The following is a 23259-nucleotide window of genomic DNA, read 5'->3' as shown; positions in this document are numbered from 1 at the left end:
GTGTGTGTGTTCACTGCTGTGTGTGTGCACTTTGGATGGGATAAATTCAGAGCACTAATTCCTAGTATGGGTAACCATACTTGGCCACGTCACGTCACTTTAGGTGCCGCATACGTGTAAAAAAAAAAAAAAGTCATGACTACTTATTTGTTTCTGCATCCAGTGAACCAGTTTATTGTATGTTTTACATGATAGTGACTCAACTTTCATTTATTTTATGTTCTGACTTTTCTACTCAGTAATTGATGAAAGAAAGAAAGAAAGAAAGAAAGAAAGCCCAAGAAAAAGCAAGCAACAAATAAACAAAACAATATTGGTGAATTCATTAACATTTTTAGCAATAACAACATACTAGGCTGAATGCTGGGCTCATATTAGATATTTACTATAATGTTGGGAGTAAATGTAGTATCTTTTAGTTGTAACACTAGTAATGTAAAATTATTATACAAATATTACTATGACAAATTATTTTATTTAAAATATATATTACTATATTTTATACAAATATACAAAAATAACTGTGATAACCTCAGACTTCCAAGAAAATCTTCATGTTCCACAACCAAAAGTGTTAATACACAAGAAGGAGAGTGAGTTGACAAAACATGTTTGGGTCACTCTGATGTCCCTGTCTGATGTAGATCAGAAAGAAACCGACAGACTGTGGGACGTCCTACCACTGCAGGCGTTTAAATGGAGCTCCCGGATGGACAGCTGCTTGATAGAGTCACATCAAAATCTACTGAAAAGTTTGTCTCAGTGATTGAATCAGTGGAAGATGAATGTGTGGAAACGGATGTGTTTACATAGATGAAGAGACCATCATTCATTGTTACAGGCAAATACAAATTGCCAGTCCTTTGACTGACAGGTTTTTTGTTGTACTGGAGAAGCAGCACATGAGCAAAAGCTTTATTTCCATTCCAAACTCCAAACACGGACAACAGTGCTTGTTCAATATATGAGCACTCTTTTCATGAAACAAATTAAATGTCATTCATGTGAGTGAACACTCTTTCTTCAGTCTCCAGGGACGGTGACAGTGGGGCTCTGCCGTCTAAAACTGACTTACCTTCAAAACAAGAAAGGTATGAATCTCCATACGATTGACCTACAACCTCCAGCCACTTCCTTCCACTCTCCATCTTTCAGATTTTAGGACACTTAGCAGTTTCCAAAACCTTTCCTCTTTCCCTTCTCCATCTCTGTCCTGCTCGCTCTTGTGCTTTTTTGGTACGGATGGTCCAGGTGGGACCTATACTGCATGCTCTCAGGCAGACTATTGGTTCATCCAGGCAGAAAATGGAGGGTTGGAGGGGGAGGACAGGAAATGGAGTGGGAGTTGACTCTCTTCTCACACACTTTAGCCCTGAAGAGCTGCACCTTGGGGACCACCGTCAAGTGGACACTTCATTCCCTCTCTACACAGGAACCCTCTCTGACAGACACAAGCAGGGAAGAACTCGACTTATTGCTGGAGTCTAAGCACAGTTTGGCAAAGAAACACTGCTCGAAGAGAAGACCTCATAGAGCTGCAAGTGCTGTAACATCTAAGAGTTCTTTTGTGAGATCAACAGAGGACTTTTTGCATTTCTAAACTTCTTAGTTAAGTTCCATATACAAAACATCTAAATATGGGCAGAGTTGTTAACTAAAAGTTACTAAAAGCTTTTCTAGTAATAAGAGTCTACTTTTTTTGGATTTCCATCATCCCAAACACTCCTATCAACACTGGAAAGTAAAATTCATTCTAGTAAATCGGTTTGCTATAAATGGCTCTCTCTTTCATATGTAGCACTGGAAAGTTCAATTAATTTTAGAGAATCAGTTCATCATAAACAACTCTCTATGTAGCACTTTAAAGTTCAATTCATTGTACTGAATCGTTTCGTCCTAAATGGCTCGCTCTCATACGTAGTGCTGGAAAGTTTGATTCATTCTACTAAATTGCTTCATCCAAAATGGTCTCTTACATAATAATAACGATAACACTTACAGTCTAATTCATCACTATGTCTTCGACTCCTTTTATATAAATTCCAGATTATTCTAAATTTAATCTGTTTGATGTTGTCACCCTAAAAAATAAACTTTTCTGCCAGAAAACTAACCTCTGGTTAAACTGTAAATTGTATCATTGGATGTTTATGAAGCAAATATTGTTGGGCTTTTCTTTCAAAGGACTGGACTTGCATAGTCTGTTTTGATCTTGAGATCATTCAACAACAAAACTATTTGTTCTTGGCCTTGGTTTCTGCGTTAACATTGGCTTAACGTGATTCACCCACATAAGAATTGTTCTCAGATCAACATCCATGTAAGTGCTGTAAAAACATTCCTATCAACCCATCAGATTTAGGGTTTGGAGGGCTTTAAACAACACTGTTATCAAGCAACCATTTCCTTCCGGTTTTAGAAATAGGTTGGCATTATATTAACGTTAGGCCTCTGATTATTTTAGAGGAATGTTGTTCCAGGACCAAATAGGATGCTGATTAAGTATATACATGTGTAATAATTACGTATTTACATCACAATAATACTTAAAATTTTATATAGATTTAATATTTAATACTTAAAATAAATCTTAAATTTAGGCCAAAATATTTTTTTAAGAGTAGTTTAGTTGAATGGATCAGGTCTTGGAAAAAACTTTAAGTACAAGAATAGAATGCTGCTAGCAGTGAGGGGCCTATAGGGAACCTAGGATCACACTTGGCTCATACTATTAATAGACAATTTTTGTCTAAATGACCATGGAATCATGTTGTTTCCACTACAGGAAGTCTAATATGGAGTATCCAAGAGCTCAAAAAGGCGAATGCATGGAAAAAGCTTTTAGTCTTCTCTCGAGGGGGTCTGGGGACTGTAATTCCCGCACGTATGTAGTCTAGAGACTGTAGACCACTTTCTTGTGGATTTCATTTAGTAAGGGAATGTTAAGGATGTTGTATATGGTATTACTATGGTAATTTTTGAAGTACCTTGGACTGCTATATATGTACCATAATCATTCAGTACTATGGTATAGTACTACTCATATGTATTGCATATTTTATAGGCATTACCATGAAGTTAAAGGTCTCCAAAATGTCAGCCAGAAAGCATTAAATGCATTGATCTGAAGCAAAATCTACCAACTGAACTGGCAATGCACTCAAGCACATTTAACAGATCTGCTACATGTCTACATCTATATATATATATTTGTCAATGCCTAAATCTACATCACTGTTGTTTAGTTTCATTATGCGCTCCGTGTCAAGGCGATGCTCACTAAACGCTGAAGACCAGCACAGCAGCGTCAAGTCTGATGGTGAAACAGTACGAGCAGCGAATTTCTGAGTGAAGTTACAAACACAATCCGGACAGCTGTGTGGAGTTCCAGAGGAACGGCTGTGGGAAGAGTATGTGCGTCTGCTTGGCTTGTTTTCCAGGCCAGTGCCACAGAGAGAGTGAGAGCTCTTTAAAGTATGCATTTCCCCATCCCACTGAGAGCAGCGTATTCCTCCCCATCACTTCCACTTCATTACTCCCTCACCAGCCATGTATTATTCACCCACAGTCAATCCATCCTCCACTGGGACCAATGTTAGCTCAAAAACGTTTTAGCCTCTTTTACTATCTAAAGTCTGTCCCGCGTTCTCCTGCTCTATCTTGCTCTCTCTCTCTCTCTCTCTCTCTGTATTTCTTTATCTTTTGGCCAGCCCAAAAACCACATAACAACGGTCTCTTTTTCAGTTCAAAATTATAAAAACTAGAATAAATTGTGGTTCATGCTCCGTTCATGTTTTGGATATATTAGGGGAGACCAGTGTTGGTTGGTAGATGGCTAACTTATGATTCATATGGTCTCATTCATTCTTTTAAGATAAAGTTAATATGTTGACATTGATAATTTTACAATGTTTCTGTCAGAACAAACAATAATATACCACTAGTTAAGTAGTTAATTGTGTTAAAGCTACTGTAAAATATTTAAAAGATGGTCAAATGATATTAAATTCATCATATTATAAAGATCAGACAAATATAAACACAAATATCAGATCATAAATATAAGATAAATGTGTTAGTGGAGTAGTGTTTAAAATACAATTTTCAGTTTGTGCCAACCATATGCTGGAGTAGTTTGGCACAACAGCAAAACAAACCTCATGAATAAACAATCTGTGAAATGTTTTGCAGCATATATGTGCCCTTTTTGTTTAACTTTGAATTTTAGTCCACTAGAGCTATTTAACAAAGAACACAACTTTTCCAATCAGCCCCGGTCTCCTCTAAAATATGCTTTTATATAAAAACAAACGTCGTTTGCAGTACAGCTGCTGGTAGTTTACTGTTAAGCACACCTTAACCAGAAAATTGACGAGTTTTCTTGAGTAGTGGATTTGAAGAGGTGGAAAGAGTAAAATATCACATGCTGAATTCAAGCGCCACCGTCTGGCCAGTTTGAGTAATGTGAGGTGCAGAATCCTGCCATTAACTGTGTAATGTGATTATAGGTTAAACAGGTTGTACAGTTCATTATAAGTTATAAACCATGAGTTATTTGCAGTAATGGAGAGGAAATATGTAATGACAGCTTCAGTCAGGCAGAGTAACACCACAAACTTCCTTCTGAAGAAGAGCAGCGCAGAACCAATGTAAGTTGTAAGTGGCATGGCGTATGATCAATATGATCAATATCAATGTTTAATAGGCTACATCTACACTACTGTAATCAGCATTTGAATCACACATTCTCGCTTTCCCTCTCTCCAGCACATATACACATATACTCAGGTACTCTCAGTATCTGTCACATTGACATGGCAGTATTATTCTCAGTGTCTTTTTGAGAGAGATTTCAAAGATTGAATTCTGTAGTGTTGTCAGAAAGCATTCACTGATGTGCACCTTATGTACCACAGTCATTGGTTATTGAAAGTATGTTTGTAAAATTAGATGTAAAAATGCAAAAATCAAACAAAGCGAAAACAATTTTATATGCCATAAATTAACATCATATTTTCAGCGGGAAATGATTTTAAAGGCCATTTTATATCTTTATGAGGGCATATGTGTTTTTAAACACACAATGTGTCATCTATTTATGCCAACAGTTTAACTAAATCAACCATTCATCATTTAAATCATCAATTAAATGCTCTTTAATTGAAATCTTAACAAAATATAAAATCAACCTCAAATACTGAAAAGATATCAAAACAATAATCACTCTTCTAGATTTAATTTCATTTAATTTCATTTATTTTAGTGCAGTTGTGTTTTTAGAACAGCTTTTTTTTTCATCAAAATCCATTTCATATTACCTACACATTTAAACAACAGTTAATACAGATGTTAGACTGCTACTATAACCATAACTATGTATAGACAGGCCTAAAACAGACTATTATGAATTATATTAAATGTTACATAACAGGTAAATATACCAGAGGAACGCACCACTGGGCCTCCACAAATTGAACCATCACTTTAGACATTTTCTGCTTCCTTTCTGACCCTGCCATTAGTGATGCAACTTCCTGAGCACATTTACTACAGATACTGAAGAGGACACTGACATACATATAAGAACCCCCAGACACAGACCACCAAAGTCTAGACATCCGTCCCACACACTCTCAATGCTTCAACCTCCATTTGGTCATCCTTCTCCTCACTGATGGGGTATCCCATGACACTAATGATTCTCAAATTATTTGGACAACTAGCGGACAGCTTGTCAGCACACCATTTGATCCCAGCATCGCTTTTAGACCGCCCAGTTATACATCTGTTAGCCTGTGATAAGAAAATGGCCCGTAACCTTGCAGCAGCGTGCGTTCTGTGGTGCTTTTTCTTTTTTTTTAATGCAGTACTGAGTCATTGATGGGTGGATAAATTACCTGGTGTTTGTCTATTAACCTCCCTCAGAGACGGACAGCAGACAGCAGTCAATACCACTCCACTTCTCTCTATTCCCAGGAGGGTCACTATGATTCGAGAGTAGCGTTCCTCTGAAAATGAGATGATATCTAGTATTCTTTATCCATTCCAGCCCTAGAGTGCATAGAGAATCTGGCAAAAGAGAAACAGGACACCCACCAGCTGTTTATGTGACCAGTGGCTGAGCCAGTCACAAGCTGGCTGGGGTTAATATGGCCCACTTGACTCAATTACATAAAGCACTGACTGGGGAAGGGATGAAAGGATGATCAAATGACTCTCTTTCACTCCGAAACCTAGAGAGAGCAGCATTTCAAGGCATCATTTGTGTGTTCACGATGCAAAACTAGCTCCAAAAGGTAGCATAAGATCCTATTCTTAAGAAGGCAATACCACAATGCAAACACAGCTCAAAAAAAGAAAGAAAAAAAAAACAAACATTCAAAGTGCAAAATTAAAATCCATAATTTATTTGAAATGCAGCAACAAAAGTAGCAACAAAAAGAGATCAATCTAAATAAAAGTTGACAGTTTTACCCAACCTTTATGCACGCTGTGTTGTTATAATTAGAATTTTACGTATTTAGCTTAGAAACATGCTAATGAAAGGATGATCAAATGACACTCTTTCACTCCGAAACCTAGAGAGAGCAGCATTTCAAGGCATCATTTGTGTGTTCACGATGCAAAACTAGCTCCAAAAGGTAGCATAAGATCCTATTCTTAAGAAGGCAATACCACAATGCAAACACAGCTCAAAAAAAGAAAGAAAAAAAAAACAAACATTCAAAGTGCAAAATTAAAATCCATAATTTATTTGAAATGCAGCAACAAAAGTAGCAACAAAAAGAGATCAATCTAAATAAAAGTTGACAGTTTTACCCAACCTTTATGCACGCTGTGTTGTTATAATTAGAATTTTACGTATTTAGCTTAGAAACATGCTAACACAATTTTTTGAAATACAAAGTAGTTGTATATCCTGTGCTGTTTGTTTGAGAAATGGAGATGCTGTTTATGTAGAGTGTTCCAAATCAGTTACTTAAAACATGTTACCACTGAGAAAGTGGCCACATTTACTGTTCTAGCTGCCTATTTTGAATGGTACAAACCTGGCATAGATTACCTGACATTTTTAAAGTATAAGAGATCCCTTGTGGAAAAAGAGTACTTATTATGGAAATAATATTTTAACATACTTAATTTAAAAGTTATATTAAATGCAATTTGCTGAACTTTACAGTGCTTTTTGACCCACTTAAATAGGACTTAAGTACATCTTTATATGTAATTTTATAATTAAGTGTACAACCAAATGCACTGACAAGAATTTATTCTAAACTAAAACATGCTTTAATGTCATTTCTACTGAAACTTGTATGTTATGCATTTAAATATATTTGACACATTTGCAATTTAGTACATATGAAATATGTTCACTTTAAATGTAATAATATCAAATCAGTTCAAATTAGCTAAAATTATAATCAAGTACTTCATATGTGCTTTAGTATGTTAGTCAACAAAAAATAAGTCAAAATAAATCTAAATAAGTATGTTTAAAAGCACAACAAAAGATTAAAAAACGACTTAAAATGTACTTTAAAGTAAAACTATAATTTTACATGATTACTTTTTAAAGTGTTTAAAAGTGTACTTAAGTGTGTTAAGAAAAATCATTATTTTAATTATTATATTATCTGCAAGTACAGCTTTTTTTTTAAATATATACATTTAAGATTGGAAGTTCATTACAAGTGCACATTCAATACAATCACTGTACATGATGGATGGAACAACCATGTCTCATTATAAGTCATAATTTGTACACGATGCATGGCCAAATTTTGAGTCTTTTATATATCGTAATTTTGCTGTCAGATAGAAATCAATCTATCCATCATGATCACATCCATATAAATGTGTCTCATAAAAGAAAAATTCCTATGAATAATATCTCCAGTGGAAGTCATTTGATTAATAAGGATGACGAATACAACATATGCTGACACCCATATAACAATAATCATAGTCTTTGTGGTCAGCGAGCTTTGTAACGGCTTCCACACAGATGGACATACTGACAGCCGTCAGATAATTCCCACCCTCTTTTTGTAATGAGCAGAATAATGGCTGGTTTAAACACAGATGAGTGCCATTTACATTAAAGCACAATCCCATTAGTCTCCCTTTAATAAATGACCTATTCCTGTACGGCGTGGGGGGCGGCGAGGGTGCGCCCATCTTCTGCTGATAGGGGCAGAGCTTAATGAAATGGTCTTTTGTGCGCTTGGTTGAACTCATTAGATTTTTTTCTCCCAGCAGACTTCCTGTATCCTGTGATAAGTCCTCAAACCACTGAAGCCTATAATGACTCCATTACCGAGACCCCCGCCAGACTGTGTGTGTGAGAGACTGAGAGAGAAAAATGTGTGTGTGTGTGTGTGTGTGTATATATCCCATTATCAAGTGTAATCATTTTGCAGTCAAGCTGGTAATGAGGTGTATTATTGGCCAACATGATATAACATACACACATACTGTAGACACCTCCCACACATTAAATTCACACCAAAACATACATTTAAATATATATATAGTCTTACACACACACACACACTTATATAGGTAAAAGCCTAGTAATTATGCTAAGGCGAAGTCTCCATCTTCTACAGTGGAAGACACAGAAGGTCAATTGCTGGTTAATTTTCTTTTTGCCTCCTGAAGCATGAAATATGCATATGCAAACACTTACTCCCAAACACACACACACACACTAATGAATTCATCCAAGTCCTCTCTAGCATTGACTTGTCACTACCAACCTTGTTTCGTGCAATTGCAATTACCACACGGTGAGGAGTTTCTGCAGCCTCAGGGAAAAATCCATACTGCATTTCAGATGCATCAAAGTGGAGGTACATTAATCTTTAACACTTTATGTCCAACGGACATTTATTTTTCCACTTAATTCCCACATTAATGACTTAAAACATCTACATGATAAGCACTACAATAAAAAATGTGCCAATTGTAACTCGAGGGATTTCAAACTGGGGTCAGGGGACCCCTGGGGCCACAAGAAAATATGCAAAGAAATTTTACAACTGCTTTGGAATTATATTTATTGTTAAAAGAGCTTACATACAAAGTCAATATTTTTCAATAATTTAATGATTTACTTTGGCTTCAGTAACCATTTTTATTTTGTATAACTTCCCACTTTTTCCTCAAACAATATAAAGGGTTTTTTATACATAAAATATATACTACTACTTTTACATTTCAGAAAGGGAATCATCATATTTTGGCTTTTCAACATTATCAAAAATGTTGGGAAAAAAGAATATATGTGTGCCAATTCATTAAATTAATATAGTTTATATTTTACATATAGTCTACAGAGCCCTAGGTTATTTTTGATTTCTAAGCAATATAACAATTTGACACATTAATATGGATTACCTTTAAAGGTGTGCATATTACAACATACTGAAACATGACTAATTCAATAAGAATTTAGACTTGAAGAATTTAGAGATTATAATTTTATCTGGCATGAATCTACAACATTTCTGCCAAATAGTTAGTACAGTTTATGTTTCTACACTCTCAGTAAAAAGGTACAAAGCTGTCACTGGGGCAGTATCCTAAGGTGCAAAAGCTAAAACGTATATCTTTTTATCTAATTTCCCCCTAAATGGTACATACCATTACTTTAAGTTCCCCAGTAACATTTTTGTAGCTTTTTTTCTCTGAGTGTATAGTAAAACTGCAATATTTTTATTAGAACGTTTTAGTGCAATATTTACTTCTCAGGAACACATCAGTGGAGTCTATAATGTTCTAATTGAGTCTCGTGGCATAAGCTCAGCTTCAGATCCACAGCACTCGTTCAGCACCATTAAAAGGACCCCGAGAAATCCTAGAAGGACGGCAGAAACTCAACCACATGCTGCAAGCACTGGGGATGAGGATTAGGATCTCAACAGCCTTGTTAGCATTGAATGTAAATCTTTTGTTTGTTTTATTTTTACTTTCTTTGCCACCTAGTTGCAGCTTGATTGGTCCGTGTGTCGCAGCAAAGATGGATGGGTCACGCAAACAAACCAACAACTGAAGCCATATCAAAGTGCTCGGTGGGACCGAGTCAAGCTCTCTCCGGCCTCAGCAGGACTGTCTACACTGATTTATAAGGGGAGGAGTAATAAACGCTGGTTTAAATAGCCCAGTCAGACAACAGATTCCACAGAGCCTCCGTCTCAAGCATGACACTTGGCTGAAAGTAACAAGACTCATATTGGGGTAATTGTATCATCCTTCTGTGAGGCAAGGGCCATGTTTTGGGGTCATAAATCAACTACCGGCCTCTTTTTGACATGGCTATCAAGGGGATCCTGTGTACTCTAAATAAGTCAACGCAGTCATTATCTTCAATGGGGCATTGTGTTGTCTTGCTTTGTACAATGGTGAAATGTAAAAGAATGGCTACAGTTGGGCTTATCAATCCAGTTGGGACCATAGAGCATCATTCAGCCTTGGAGTTTGGCATTTTATTTCCTGCTAAATTATTCTAGTTATTGTGGTAAGTGTACTTTAGCATTAATTTCAGCAATAAAATGTAATAGAACTACAAAAAAAATAAAAATAAAATAATAAAATACATACATACATACATACATACTATTAACGCTTAATCATATCAGAAATAAAATGTAGCGCAACATGTCTAGTTCAAGTCCCGACTCGTGGTCCTTTGCCGATCCCGATCCCCTCTCTCTGCCCTCTGCTTTCCTGTTGTATCTACACTGTCCTATCAACAATAAGGGCATAAAACCCCCCAAAAATATAACTTAAATATGTTATAGGCCTTTAAATAAATACAGTGTATATTAATGGCAATTAATTCATTAAAACAATAAAATGTTAAAAATGTTATAGACCTACAAGCAAACAAACAAGCAAGCAAGCAAATAAATAACTAAATAAAGTGTATGTTAATGCTTATTCATTCATTTCAGCAATAAAATGTTATTATAAATAAACGGACGGACGGACGGACAGACAGATAGATAGATAAATTAATGCTTAACCATTCATTTCAGCAATAAAATGTTATTACAGGCCTACAAATAAATAAATGTAAAATAAAAATGTAATAAATAAAAAAATATTACATTAAATGACTACTTTTTAAATAAATAAATGTTGCTATTTAATTTGATTTCAAGTTGTTACTCTGACAAAACAAAATACTACAATATATTGTGTTCTCCATAACAGAAAGCGAAAAATGTCTATTCTTGTGTGGACAACATCAGTGAGTTTGGATTTTTTTTTTTTTTTTTTTTTTAACAAGTTTTGCAAAACGTAGCTGACTTACTTTCTCATTTCAAAGCATTTTTACTGCCGTTTATACTAAAATCCCTTTCACCTTTTTCAACTAAGCAATGCAGTCGTTGAGTCGAATCACAGCTAAGACAACAAGCTCTCTGCCGGAGTCAATTCAGCCCGATCACTTGCAGCTCCTCAGCAGAGCTCAGGAGAGCAGAAATAAAGAGCCTCCACAGGGTCACAGATTCAAAGGGGGTTTCTGCTTAAGACTCATGGGTAAAAATCTCCTAAGCCTATTTAGTTTTCAAACACCGCTGTCTCCCCCTCAGTCTCACAGCGGGGCTGTGGTATCCAAACATGTCTTCATTTACTCACTGTGTGTTAGTGTGTTCGCAGAATTCCCAGTTGAAAAGGACATCCCAAATACGCTATTATTATCGCTTCGTCAACTCTTATTCAGTGTTTTCCTGACCTCTCACCCCAGGCTATGGCAACAGTGAGAAAAATGTCCGTCTTGATTGACAGGACTGAGAAAAGCAGGCCCCTCCCCTCTCCTCCAATAGGCATTTCAAACACTCTGGGGAACAATGGAGGCTTGGGTGTAATGGATCAATGAGGGGATGATGACTGTCAAAAGAGCACATACTCCTCACACAAACCTGATTATCTCAGCGTGACGGAGGCCGGGGGGAGGTGGGCCCCCCATTTGGCACCTCCAATTGGGCTATCGTGGAACACGAGGACCAGGCTGTCAGGCCTTGCCCTCTCCCATCCAGCAGGGGCCTTTACCAAATCTATTCATACGAGCAGGGGCGACTCTCCATCCGCCGTGGCTCAGTTAAGTTGGGGGATGGAGGCCGTAGCCATTGTTCGGCACAAGCGCTGAAAAGCTCTGGATGCCTCGACCAACGAAACTTCCTTAAATGTGTCGAAAGACACCCGCAGCCGAAAGCCCGAAATCTCCTCTTTATGTGAATGTGACGGAAGGGATCTGGGACAGAAAAGAGCAACAGGAGAGCCCCATCTCAGATAAAGCCCCCGCTAATCTGCTTTCATTTGGGCTTTGGGAGCAGCAGTAGATGTTTGTCCTCAGTGCACCTCTGTTTCCAGGGCAGACATACAGTATTAGAGGCCTGCAGATTAGTCATGGGGATGAATGCATGTAGATTGGATGTTTAGGCTGCTTTTCACATACTTTCAAAGGGTGAGATCTGTTATCACTAAATCCTAATCTCAAGACACGGGCTGGAACACAATAAGCAGAAGATAATGTGTGTGTCTGTGTGTGTGTGTGTGTGTGTGTGTGTGTGTGTGATCTTCACGCTGGTGAACGGGAAAGACCTCTGGAACTCATGCTCATTAAAATGAAGAGGTTTATACAACAGGCTTCCATTGACTTCGCCCTCTAAATTGGGCTTGATATCAATATTGTACATTTAAAGGGACGGATCACCCAAAAATATATTCTGTCATTTAGTCGCCCTCATTAGTGATGGGAAATCTGATTCTATTCCACAAACTGGATCTTTTAGATAGTTTGTTTCAATAAACCGGTTCACTAGTTTGTATCACACAATGACGTGACATATACACAATATTATTAAAGCACCCCATAATGTGAAACGTGGATGTCTTACATGTCTAAAGCATATAGAGTGAATGAACTAGACTTAATTAACTCCGATTTTTTACATAAACCAGTTGCATTTCTCCCCATATTTTAAAGTCAATGCAAGTTACGCATGCTTGTATCAGCAGCTCAACGGCTCTCCTTGAACTCTTTCCTCAGTTCAGTGATTGAGAATTGTTGTAACCATTTACCGACTCTTGACTCAATCTATAACTGTTATCAATGTACTCATGTTAACTCAGATCACTGTTAGTTGCAATGCATTTTATTTGTTATACTTTTATGTATAGCTTTTCAGTAAATACATCAGAAAACATGGACATGTCCAAAAGATACTGTTCTCGGTTAAGTGTACTGTTGGCGTAACTAGAACACTGCTAAGAATGAGTTAACTAAAAACTGCCTTATAGGATTGTATCCTCTGGAATATTGGCTAACTTCAAGCCAGAGTGACTGTCAGGCACGTCCGAAAGTGAGTTTTGATTTAGTAACTTGTTCATGCAGAACCGCTTCAAAAGAATGATTCATTCATTCATATCACTAGCCCTTATGTTGTTTTCCTTTTTTTTCTGTGTTCCATAGAAGACAGCCATAAAGAAAAATGTCCAAGCTGCTCTTTTCCATACAATGGAAGGGACTGGTGACCAATTACTGTCAAGCAATAACTTTTCAACCTGTTTCTCACACAAATATGCCATATGACTTCTGAAGACTTCAAATTAGCATATGAAAAACCTTTATGATACTTTTTTTTTAGAGGTTATGGGTCATTTTATGAGATTGACAACCCCTGATCTCCATCCACTTTCATTATGTGTAGGAGTGTAAACATTCTTTTTTTTAATCCATTCAATGGAAGTCAATGGTCACCAAAACCAACGGTTACCAACATTCTTCAAAACATCGTCTTTTTGTCCCACAGAAGAAAGAAAACCAAACAGGTTTGGAATGACATGAGGTGTGTAAATGATGACAGTATTTTCATTTTGAGGTGAACTATTCTTTTAAAATGCTTTTCTTCCCACTTGCAGATAACACTAGAAGTAAGACATTTGTATTTGACTGATTTTCCCAAAAGTGTGAATTTGGGGTGGGATTATAGGTTGTCCGACCAATGACAGTGAACAGTGAATGTCACTGCATTACATGTAAATATCAAGCCAAATGGCATTGGCAACTTCTTCAACTACTGGTGCAAACGTGATTTTTAGTGAATGTATGACGCAAGTTCACACAGGTGTACTTAATCCCATTACACTCATAACATTTCCACTGACAAAAGAAAAAGAAAAGTCTTTTTTGACTAAATCAGATATATCTGTTAGGCCATTATAGCCCATCTATTGTTTTTTATAATGACATTTAAAAACCAGATCATTAATACCTTTGTCACAGATGAATCTAAACCTGTCCACTTTGGCTGAACTACACAGTGTTTTCAGAGAAGTACCAGTATCTTCTCTGCGCTCTGTTCTCTGTGTGTCTGTGTAGAGCTCACCTCTGGGGCTGGCAGCCCGAGGCTACACTGCACGCACTGATTATTTCACCATAATTAAGAGTCCAGGATCTTCAGGGACACCTCGGTCTTGCTGCGTTAGCAACCTCAGCCTTCATTCTGTAACATTACATCAGTACCATCACTATTGTGAGTTGATTCGACCCTCTTCAAAAGGATTCAACAGCCTGGAGGTGTAGTAAAAGACAGTACCTTATAAATTCAGTCATCTTAGAGAAAAAGAGAGAAAAAAACAGGAATTGGCTGGTTCCATCTGCTGAGATCTTTGGGCTGTACTGACCTGTGGTCTGATTGACAGCAGGGTTGATTCCATATGGACGAACTGTGAGAAAAGGGATTGACTGATTTTGTCTAGCAGGGGAAAAGACTGCGTGTGACTATGGCTTTGACTGGCAGCTGGCTGTTCTGAGTGGATACAGTACAAGTTTCCTTTGCAGGGGGTTGAGCAGACACAGGATTGGCCGAATCATCAATTACAGGAATGACTGACAGGTGACGGCCTCCGAAGTGTGTGCACTCAGCTCCAGATGTAGTTGCTCCCAGCAAGAGAAATTAGATGTGGAGTAATCAATCAGTGTCGCTGGCAGCTTTACCTGTATAACACAATTCAGGCTTTAAATTGTTATATTACATTATTAATGCATAGTATATAATGTACTGGATATTTTTAATGAATTATCTCCTCTTTAGCCAACCGTGATGATATAAGGAACGCTCAGCGTTTCAAATTAAATGCATTTCACTGCTGATTCTTGTTTTGGATGTGTCCTAGAAAGTTTTGCTAATGTTCCTATTAAGTAATAAAAAATGGTTTCTCCTCAATGTTCCCAGAACGCTCAAAACATCATAAAATGTACAAAAAAAAAAACAACTTTTGTTGCTGTTGTTGTTTATGTGAACATTAAGGGAACATTTACAATTTTGCAAACATTAGAACGTTACTTTTGAATGTCCTCTGAACGTTCTGAAAGTAGTCTAGTGCACGTCTAAATAAAATATTGCAGAAATAAAATATTCTTTTGTTTTTGTGCTAACGTTTTGAGAACATTATTAAAGACCAGATCATTCTAAACAAATCCCATTAATGTTTCCGGAAGAATGTTTGATCTTCCAGTTGTTTAAGAGAAACTTGCTAGAACGTTAACCAAAGTAATGAGAACGCTCCCTGTTAACTGGGATATTACTCTAATAAGCTATGGACATTTTTCATTGCGTTTCAGAGAATCCAGTCATTTTCAGCTTATTCATTTCTAAACTGTCTTTATTTCAACCATTAAGCACCAGACCTCCACCATGTGGTAACATCCTGAAAGATTTTCTGTTGACATCTCATTCAGATAACACCCTCTACACTCAACAATGTCTAAAACCTTAAATTACATTAGAGCTTTGGAATTTCAGTCCATAATGACGGCTTGCATGCTATTACACACGCAAGCCGTCAAACAGCACAGTCAATTGTCTAACAAATAACTGTCAATTCCACCATCCAATTTAATGTAGCACTCTGAATTTTCTGTAGCATTCAAAATCGAGTAAAAGTTCGGGGTTAATTTGTAATTATTTGGGTAAACGTCTCTAAGCCACATTTAGAGTTAAGACACCATGTATTCCCAAAGTTGAAAGATAGAGGGCAGCCTTGCGACAAGAACAGTCAGGCTGTAAGCGATCCATCAAACTGTCCAGCATTGTCAAACGTAAAATAGGCACGGTATAATTAAATACAATCTACATTAATGTTATAAATGCTTACGTGTACCATTTCTACAATCATAAAAAATACAACTTTCTCAAACAAACAATCAGATTCCACAGCAATGCATGCAAATATACACTGGTGACTAACAGATCTTTACTTATCTGTAGTGTGCAACATTTTCATTTCAGCAAAATAATACAAAAAAAATCACAAATATAAAAATCTCTCATTCACACACACATGTCATGGACACCCTGCAGTGGCTGCCATTTAAGTGGTGTAAATAATTGAGGAATAGCATTTGCCGTCATCCCCACATGAGATGTGTCTATAAAAGAGCATCAGATCTTCTCTTTGAGAGGAGGAGTCTGATGTCGCACCACACTGAGCTTTCCTCAGCAGCTAATCGATGGAGGAGTTTCAAGCTGTTTACAATATGGACTTCATTTAAATAGGCTACATCCTGAGTGTACAATGAGTAAGCACTAAGCAGTGCCATGCAAACACTGCGGATGGCATCTGACGAATATGATTAGTCATTTAGGTAGCCTAATAATGTTTAAAAGTTAGTTATTCAAAAAAATCACATCAATTAAAAGTAATTATTTGAATGTAAAAAGTTAAACAAAGTTTGAAGCGAGTTAAAACTGTCCGCCTTGTTATTGCCCCGAGTTAATTGAAGCTTCATGTCAGTAGAGTCGATTTCAACATATCACACCTTGCAGCTATTCCTGGCGCTACGTCATGTTAGCTTAACCTTGCCAAGACACCCTGCAGCTAAGCTTGCAGTTGAAACAAAACAGAATTAGGTTACAAATGTCTAACAGAGACATGTGGACAAACCGATACAGCAGACGGCGCCGGATTAGAGCCTGTTTTCATTTAATCAGGTTTGCAATAAAGCTCTGAATGTTCTGATTTTGTCACGAACAAACGAGCCTTGTACAGATGTTTGTCCAGGAAAACTGCTCACCTGTGCCCGCGTGAAATAACTCCCCTTCCCATGATCCTCTCTGCCGAGTCTCACTGGTGTAGGGTTATGGCATAATCAATAAATGCTGCTCACTGCTCCCCATTACCACAACAAAGTGCTGGTAATAATCTGAAAGCCGTTTTTACTTTAAGTATATGCATACCTTTAAAATGACCATATAAGGCAACGGTTTCAAAAAATAACAAATAATTATGTAAATAATATTTTCATGACACGTCTTCTCCTCATGAAGAGGAAACAATTGTGTGAAAACGGCAGAGATGTGGGACTTTGGGAGGTTCAGAGTAAACAGGTTTTGTAATTGAATGTGTGAAGACTTCAGAAAGGTTTTTCCCCGCCTGTAATAGGATGACAGAAAAGAGTGAAAACCTGTTTTAGTTTGTGTGAAAGCCTATTCTGATATTTAAATATCACACAGACACACACACACACACACACACAGACACAGACACACACACACACACACACACAGACACAGACACACACACACACACACACACAGACACAGACACACACACACACACACACACAGACACAGACACACACACACACACACACACAGACACAGACACACACACACACACACACACAGACACAGACACACACACACACACACACACAGACACAGACACACACACACACACACACACAGACACAGACACACACACACACACACACACACACACAATGTAACAGACATAAAAAAGGAAAAAATAGATCTCATTCTCTCATTCTGTTGCTGATGGAAGACAATGAATATTTTGTGTTACATACACTCACACTTACAAAAAATAAAAATAAAAAATTGGGATAAGCAAAACTGTTAAAGTTAAGTGATTGTCTCTTCAAAACAAAGCACATTTTGTAAACGGGTGACTTGCGTCTGTGGGGTTTAATTATGCTTCAGAAAAGGTATTTAATTATTTTTCATTCAGTTACTTACATTTCATGTTATAAAGTGTAATATCAAAAGAAGTAAAGAATTAACATTATTTGTTTTGTCTAATATTTAACTCCTTGATAATATTTAACGTTTGGTTTAAGTACAGGTACAGTCATCATTTACTCCTTTGTGTAGTTACAAACCTGTAATATATAAAAGAAGATATTTTGAAGAATTTGTCAATCAGACAGTTTTGGATACCAATGACTTCCACTGTATTGGGAAAAAAAAAGATATTCAAAATATATATATATTTTTTTTTTTTTTGTTCCACACAAGAAAGAAGGTAATGCAGGTTTGGTACAGTGATGTAAATGTGTTGTAAATGGTGACAGCATTTTCCATTTTGGCTGTACTCTCCCTTTAAAACAATATATTTGTTTTTACCAAGAGTTGTTTCATGCATTCTAGGGTTGCAAAAGTAAATAGGTTCGATTTTGACTTCACGTTGACTTTTTTGTGAAACAACTGAATCTACTGAAAAATAATAATAATAACATAAAAGCGTTATTATCATGTATTTTAAGAACTATGAAGCCTTTATATTCATCAGCTGTTTAGGTTGATTCCTGCAGACAGGAAAGCAGAAGGTGTATATGCTAAATGTCATCACCTATGGCTGTTGCTCCCTCTGGACCATCTTGTCAAGCAGTCAAGACTCCTTCCTGATGTCTTTACAGAGCCGACGGGAACGGCACACACTTTATCAACCAGTCATCAATCTTTCATCTGCCTCTTATCTATAATTAATGCCTTTACACAGCAGTCGGTTGTGGGGTCCATACAGGTGTGTGTGTGTGTGTGTGTGTGTGTGTGTATGCACGCGTGCTGAAGTATAACAAACAGCCAGGTTATGTGTCCAAATGTGTCAATATCGATGTTCACGCAGTGACTCTAGCAGACCTGCGCAGGTTCCTGACTTCTGCAGGAGGAATAAATCCAGACGCTTTCCCAGAATACATTACAAAGGAAATAAGAGGAGACCTCTGCTCTCTCACGGACTTCAGATGTCTTTGTGCCTCTAATGGAGGAGCTTTCCTCTGATATGATTGAAGACAGAAGAGCTCTCCTGGCGCTCCTCTCCCCCGCCCCCCGGGCCAGCATCTCAAAGGGAAGGAATAGATTATCCCCCTCGCTGAACCCCACCAAGTCAGACAGTCAGTGCAGGACATTATCATGTCAAAATATGGCATCACTTAATTTCCATGGCAACCTCATGTCAGTAGATCTCTGTGCTGCATGGCAGAATTTCAACATCCTTTGGCATTAAATATACGGCCAATTTCATTACCCCAACTGACAGTACACAACACTGGCATTCCTCGAAGATTTTTCGAATGCGTCCCTGTTTACAGTGGTGGATTCCAGAGGTCACATTTGTTATAGTTAGTAATGACTGTAGAGTGGTGCTGAGGCTGCTTTGGCCCCAGTGGGGTCAGGCCAGAGTGATTGACACAGGGCTGTGTATTATTTTCACATGAGTGGATTTGCAGTGGAGGGAAGGATTGAGGAATAATGCATTAGAGCACTCTAATCTGGTTAGGCTAATCTCAGTCCCCACTGCTGAGCTCTGAGAGAGAGAAAGAGGGATGCTGGGGGATATGCTTAGGAGCGCTCAGGAAAGGGAATGTCAGATGGAGACCCTCAAGTTCAATGATATATGAATCTGAATGAACTGCACGCCTGAGCCGTTCTGGAGGACTGACTGTAAATGTGTGCGACAGTGTGTTTATTGCTGAACAAAAAACGAAGTCATTAAACACCTGAAGGAAATGCATATAACAAGGTGTCTGTTGTTAACTGAACATTGTTCTCAGCTTTAGTATGTAGCAAAAAAAAAAAAGAGTGATGAATGTCAGAAAGTATATTTATTTATTGACAATGAAGTCTATTTTGCATTTTTTTTAATAATAATTATTTATAAACTCTCCCTCTCTATATGTGTGTGTGTGTGTGTGTGTGAAGCCTATTTTTACTGTTTTTTGTTGGATTATTTACACATTTAAAAACACCCCATTTATATATATATATAGAGAGAGAGAGAGAGAGAGAGAGAGAGAGAGAGAATTTATGTAATTTTTTGCTTTTTATTTTATATATATACAGTATATTAAATAAAAAGCAAAAAAATACAAATTCTCATTTTAAAATAAAATATTAGTAAACAATTTAAATTACATATCAAATTAATAGTTTATAGATTATTCTGTTTGTTGTAGTTATTTTAATTAGTTTATTATATAATATACAATAACGTATATTCAATTCAATTAATTAAAAATAATTATATTACAGAAATACAGTAATTTTCTGTAATGTAGTAATGAGAATGTAATGAAAACTATGTGAATTACAGACAGACACACACACACACACACACATACATATATATATACATACATACATACATACATACATACATATTTAAATATATATATATATATATATATATACATACATACATATAGAAATATATATATATATATATATATATATATATATATATGTATGTATCACGTTTTTTTTTTTTTATATCACCAATTAAATATCACCTGATCATATTGTGCTGAGATTAACACATAAGGTAGCTCTGTGTTTTATACTCTAGATTTAAACTAAATTAAAACTGTTGCTGTGGGAGTCTTTCCCTGTCTGCCCTGAATAAGACCGATCATTGCCTTTTCACAGACAAATAAAGCAAAATGGAGTTCATATTTGCATCCATATTTACTATACAGATATGGAAATGAATATCAGGGAAGACAGATTGAAAGGAGTTTGACTTAGAAATGAGAGTGAGATTTTTCATTACCGTCATAGAGAACCTCATGTGAGACTGACTCCATCATTTGAATGTGATTGGTTATGCTCCGAGGGGAAAAAGCACATTAGGTATGGGGCTTTCCTCTTATTTTTTTATTTATTTTTTAACTCCTGAGACCTGAACCTAGAGTTTTTAACAATGAGGAAAGCTAATACACACACACACACAAAATACACACATATAAAAATAATCATATTTGTGGCAGTGTTGTGTCTGTGAAGTTGGGGCCTAAATACTCTAAATGCAACACTTGCAAATACCTACGCTATTTCCTTCCTGTGTTTTCAAACTTCAAAAGGCAAATACATTACCCTGGATAGATGATGGTTTGAGCTACTGGTTCCAGTATACACAAACATCTCAAGTGTTGATTCGTCTGGCTACGGTTAGTTTGTCACAGCCTTTTAATTTGATACAAGAGCCAATTAAAATTGGCCCAGAGACATGAAGGTCAAATGGTAACCAGCAGGGTCGTTGCCATGGAAATTATGAACAGCTGCTCTTCCATAATGCAGAATGAAACCCGGCATAATTGCTGGGAATGAGAAATCGTATCTGACTATCAAAGTCAAATTGATTTACGCCTGCCACTACTGTACGTTACGCACCTTTAAACCAGTCCACAACTTAATAAAAAAGGGTCAGACACAAAATTAAACTGAACACTGTTAAATTCTATTGCATAAAAAGGAAATTACCTGCTAATAAATCTTGAGTGCACCTCTGCACGTTGCTTTCTGAAAGCTGAGAAAGAGACGAATCATGCTAGGTTGGCAGGACTAGTAACAGGACATGGGCGTCAGGCACAGTGTTGATATGCCACACCACACTCTTTAGCATCTGTGTCCGCTAATGAGCTGATTTCTGTACTGTTTTATCCAATCTCCCAGGATAGACCATTAGCATCTCCAAAGAGAGAGAGAGAGAGAGAGACGCAGCTTTAAAAGCAATAGCGCACTATTGATGGTCACAGCCAATAGCAGTAGTGCTAACTCTCTCCCTGCTAAAAGCCTAGCTAATAGGTCCCTTACGGAAGCGGTACGGCAACAAGGCGGAAAAGGAGGCGAGAGGTTAATTTGGTCCTGCCCAGGTGAACCAACCAGTCAACCCTCGCAGATTTCTCTTTCCCCTCCTCTCTACTCCAAACACTTAATGATTATTAACATGCTTCAAACGCTTAAGGATCGCTGGGAGGCTCTCTCCTACTCTCCCTCTCTCTCTCTCTTTCTCTCTCTTCCTCCTCTCTGGCGCAGTGCGCACTGGAGCGCGAGGGGAAATCATTATGCTAATGGGCCTGCCGCCGCTGTTTTTATTTCCTATAATCACCCTCGTCTCCGTGGCGATCTTCAGGGACGAGCGGTGGTACACACACACACACAATCGTTCCGAGCTTTATAAATATTTCCCCTTTTTCTCGCCACATTTTTTTTCAAAGGAAGACCAAAGGCGCTTGTGCGTTTATAAGAGGCCCTGTGTCTGCACGGGAGAGAGTTAGGAATAGGGAAATGAATCCAATGCCACCGAGTAACTCGCTGTTAGCTTTGTCTGTGTCGTCGGATGTGATTTATTTATTTATTTATTTTTTGAAGTTGCACATTTAAAAATAATACACGCGATCAAATAGACTCATGGTGCATCTTCAACCATTTCTATTTGGACTAATTACAGATAGCCTAAATATGTCTGAAATGGCAATTCAGGCGAATCTGGAATTCTGTCGATGGTAATTAATTAGCATATCAGAGTCTGCGTGACTTGTGCTTTCAACCGTGTTAAAACGCGTCATATTTAGGTTGTTCGATTAACTTTCGTGGAATTTTCATTTAAAAAAAATAATTCACGCATTTGTTTTGAAAGTGACTTAATATGCTGCTATCCACCTTTTTCTTCAATGCAGAAGTAAGCAGCCTATGGGCGAGACTTCCGGTTCATTAGCCGCTATAAGTAAATAACGAGAAGAAGAATGACATCAGAATCAGAATCAGAATGAGCTTTCTTGCCAGGTATGTTTACACATACGAGGAATTTGTTTTAGTGACAGAAGCTCCACAGTGCAACAGAATGACAGTGACAAGACAGGACATAGATAATAAAAAGAATAATATACAAATATACAAAATAGACAATGTACAAAATAGCAAAAACACAATATATAATATAGACATGCAGTAAAGGGTCAAACTGTTTGCACTACAAACCAGTTTGTTCATAATTTAGGGTGACCATACGTCCTCTTTTCTCCGGACATGTCCTCTTTTTGGACCTACAAAAATGTGTCTGGCCGGGATTTCTTAATTGCCCAAAATGTCCGGGATTCGGCTGTTTTCTTAATCCCACTCCCGCTGAATCTCTGACCATTGCCGCCTGCTCCCGCAACATGTG

At 37.3% G+C, this 23259-nt stretch overlaps 1 long non-coding RNA gene across 1 annotated transcript in view; it reads right to left on the bottom strand.

Annotated features, from left to right (window-relative positions):
- Positions 1-13895: 13895 nt before the first annotated feature.
- Positions 13896-23259, bottom strand: part of LOC107691544 (uncharacterized) — a 55305-nt gene continuing 45941 nt past the window's right edge. The window contains exon 3 of the long non-coding RNA XR_001634548.1: positions 13896-15010. This is a non-coding gene — a long non-coding RNA (uncharacterized LOC107691544). The remainder of the gene's footprint in view (positions 15011-23259) is intronic.

This window comes from Sinocyclocheilus anshuiensis, unplaced genomic scaffold (genome assembly GCF_001515605.1).
Source record: "Sinocyclocheilus anshuiensis isolate Anshui unplaced genomic scaffold, SAMN03320099.WGS_v1.1 scaffold162, whole genome shotgun sequence".
NCBI lineage: Eukaryota > Metazoa > Chordata > Actinopteri > Cypriniformes > Cyprinidae > Sinocyclocheilus > Sinocyclocheilus anshuiensis.
Note: the sequence above shows the minus strand (reverse complement) of the source record. Positions and strands in the feature narration are given on the sequence as shown.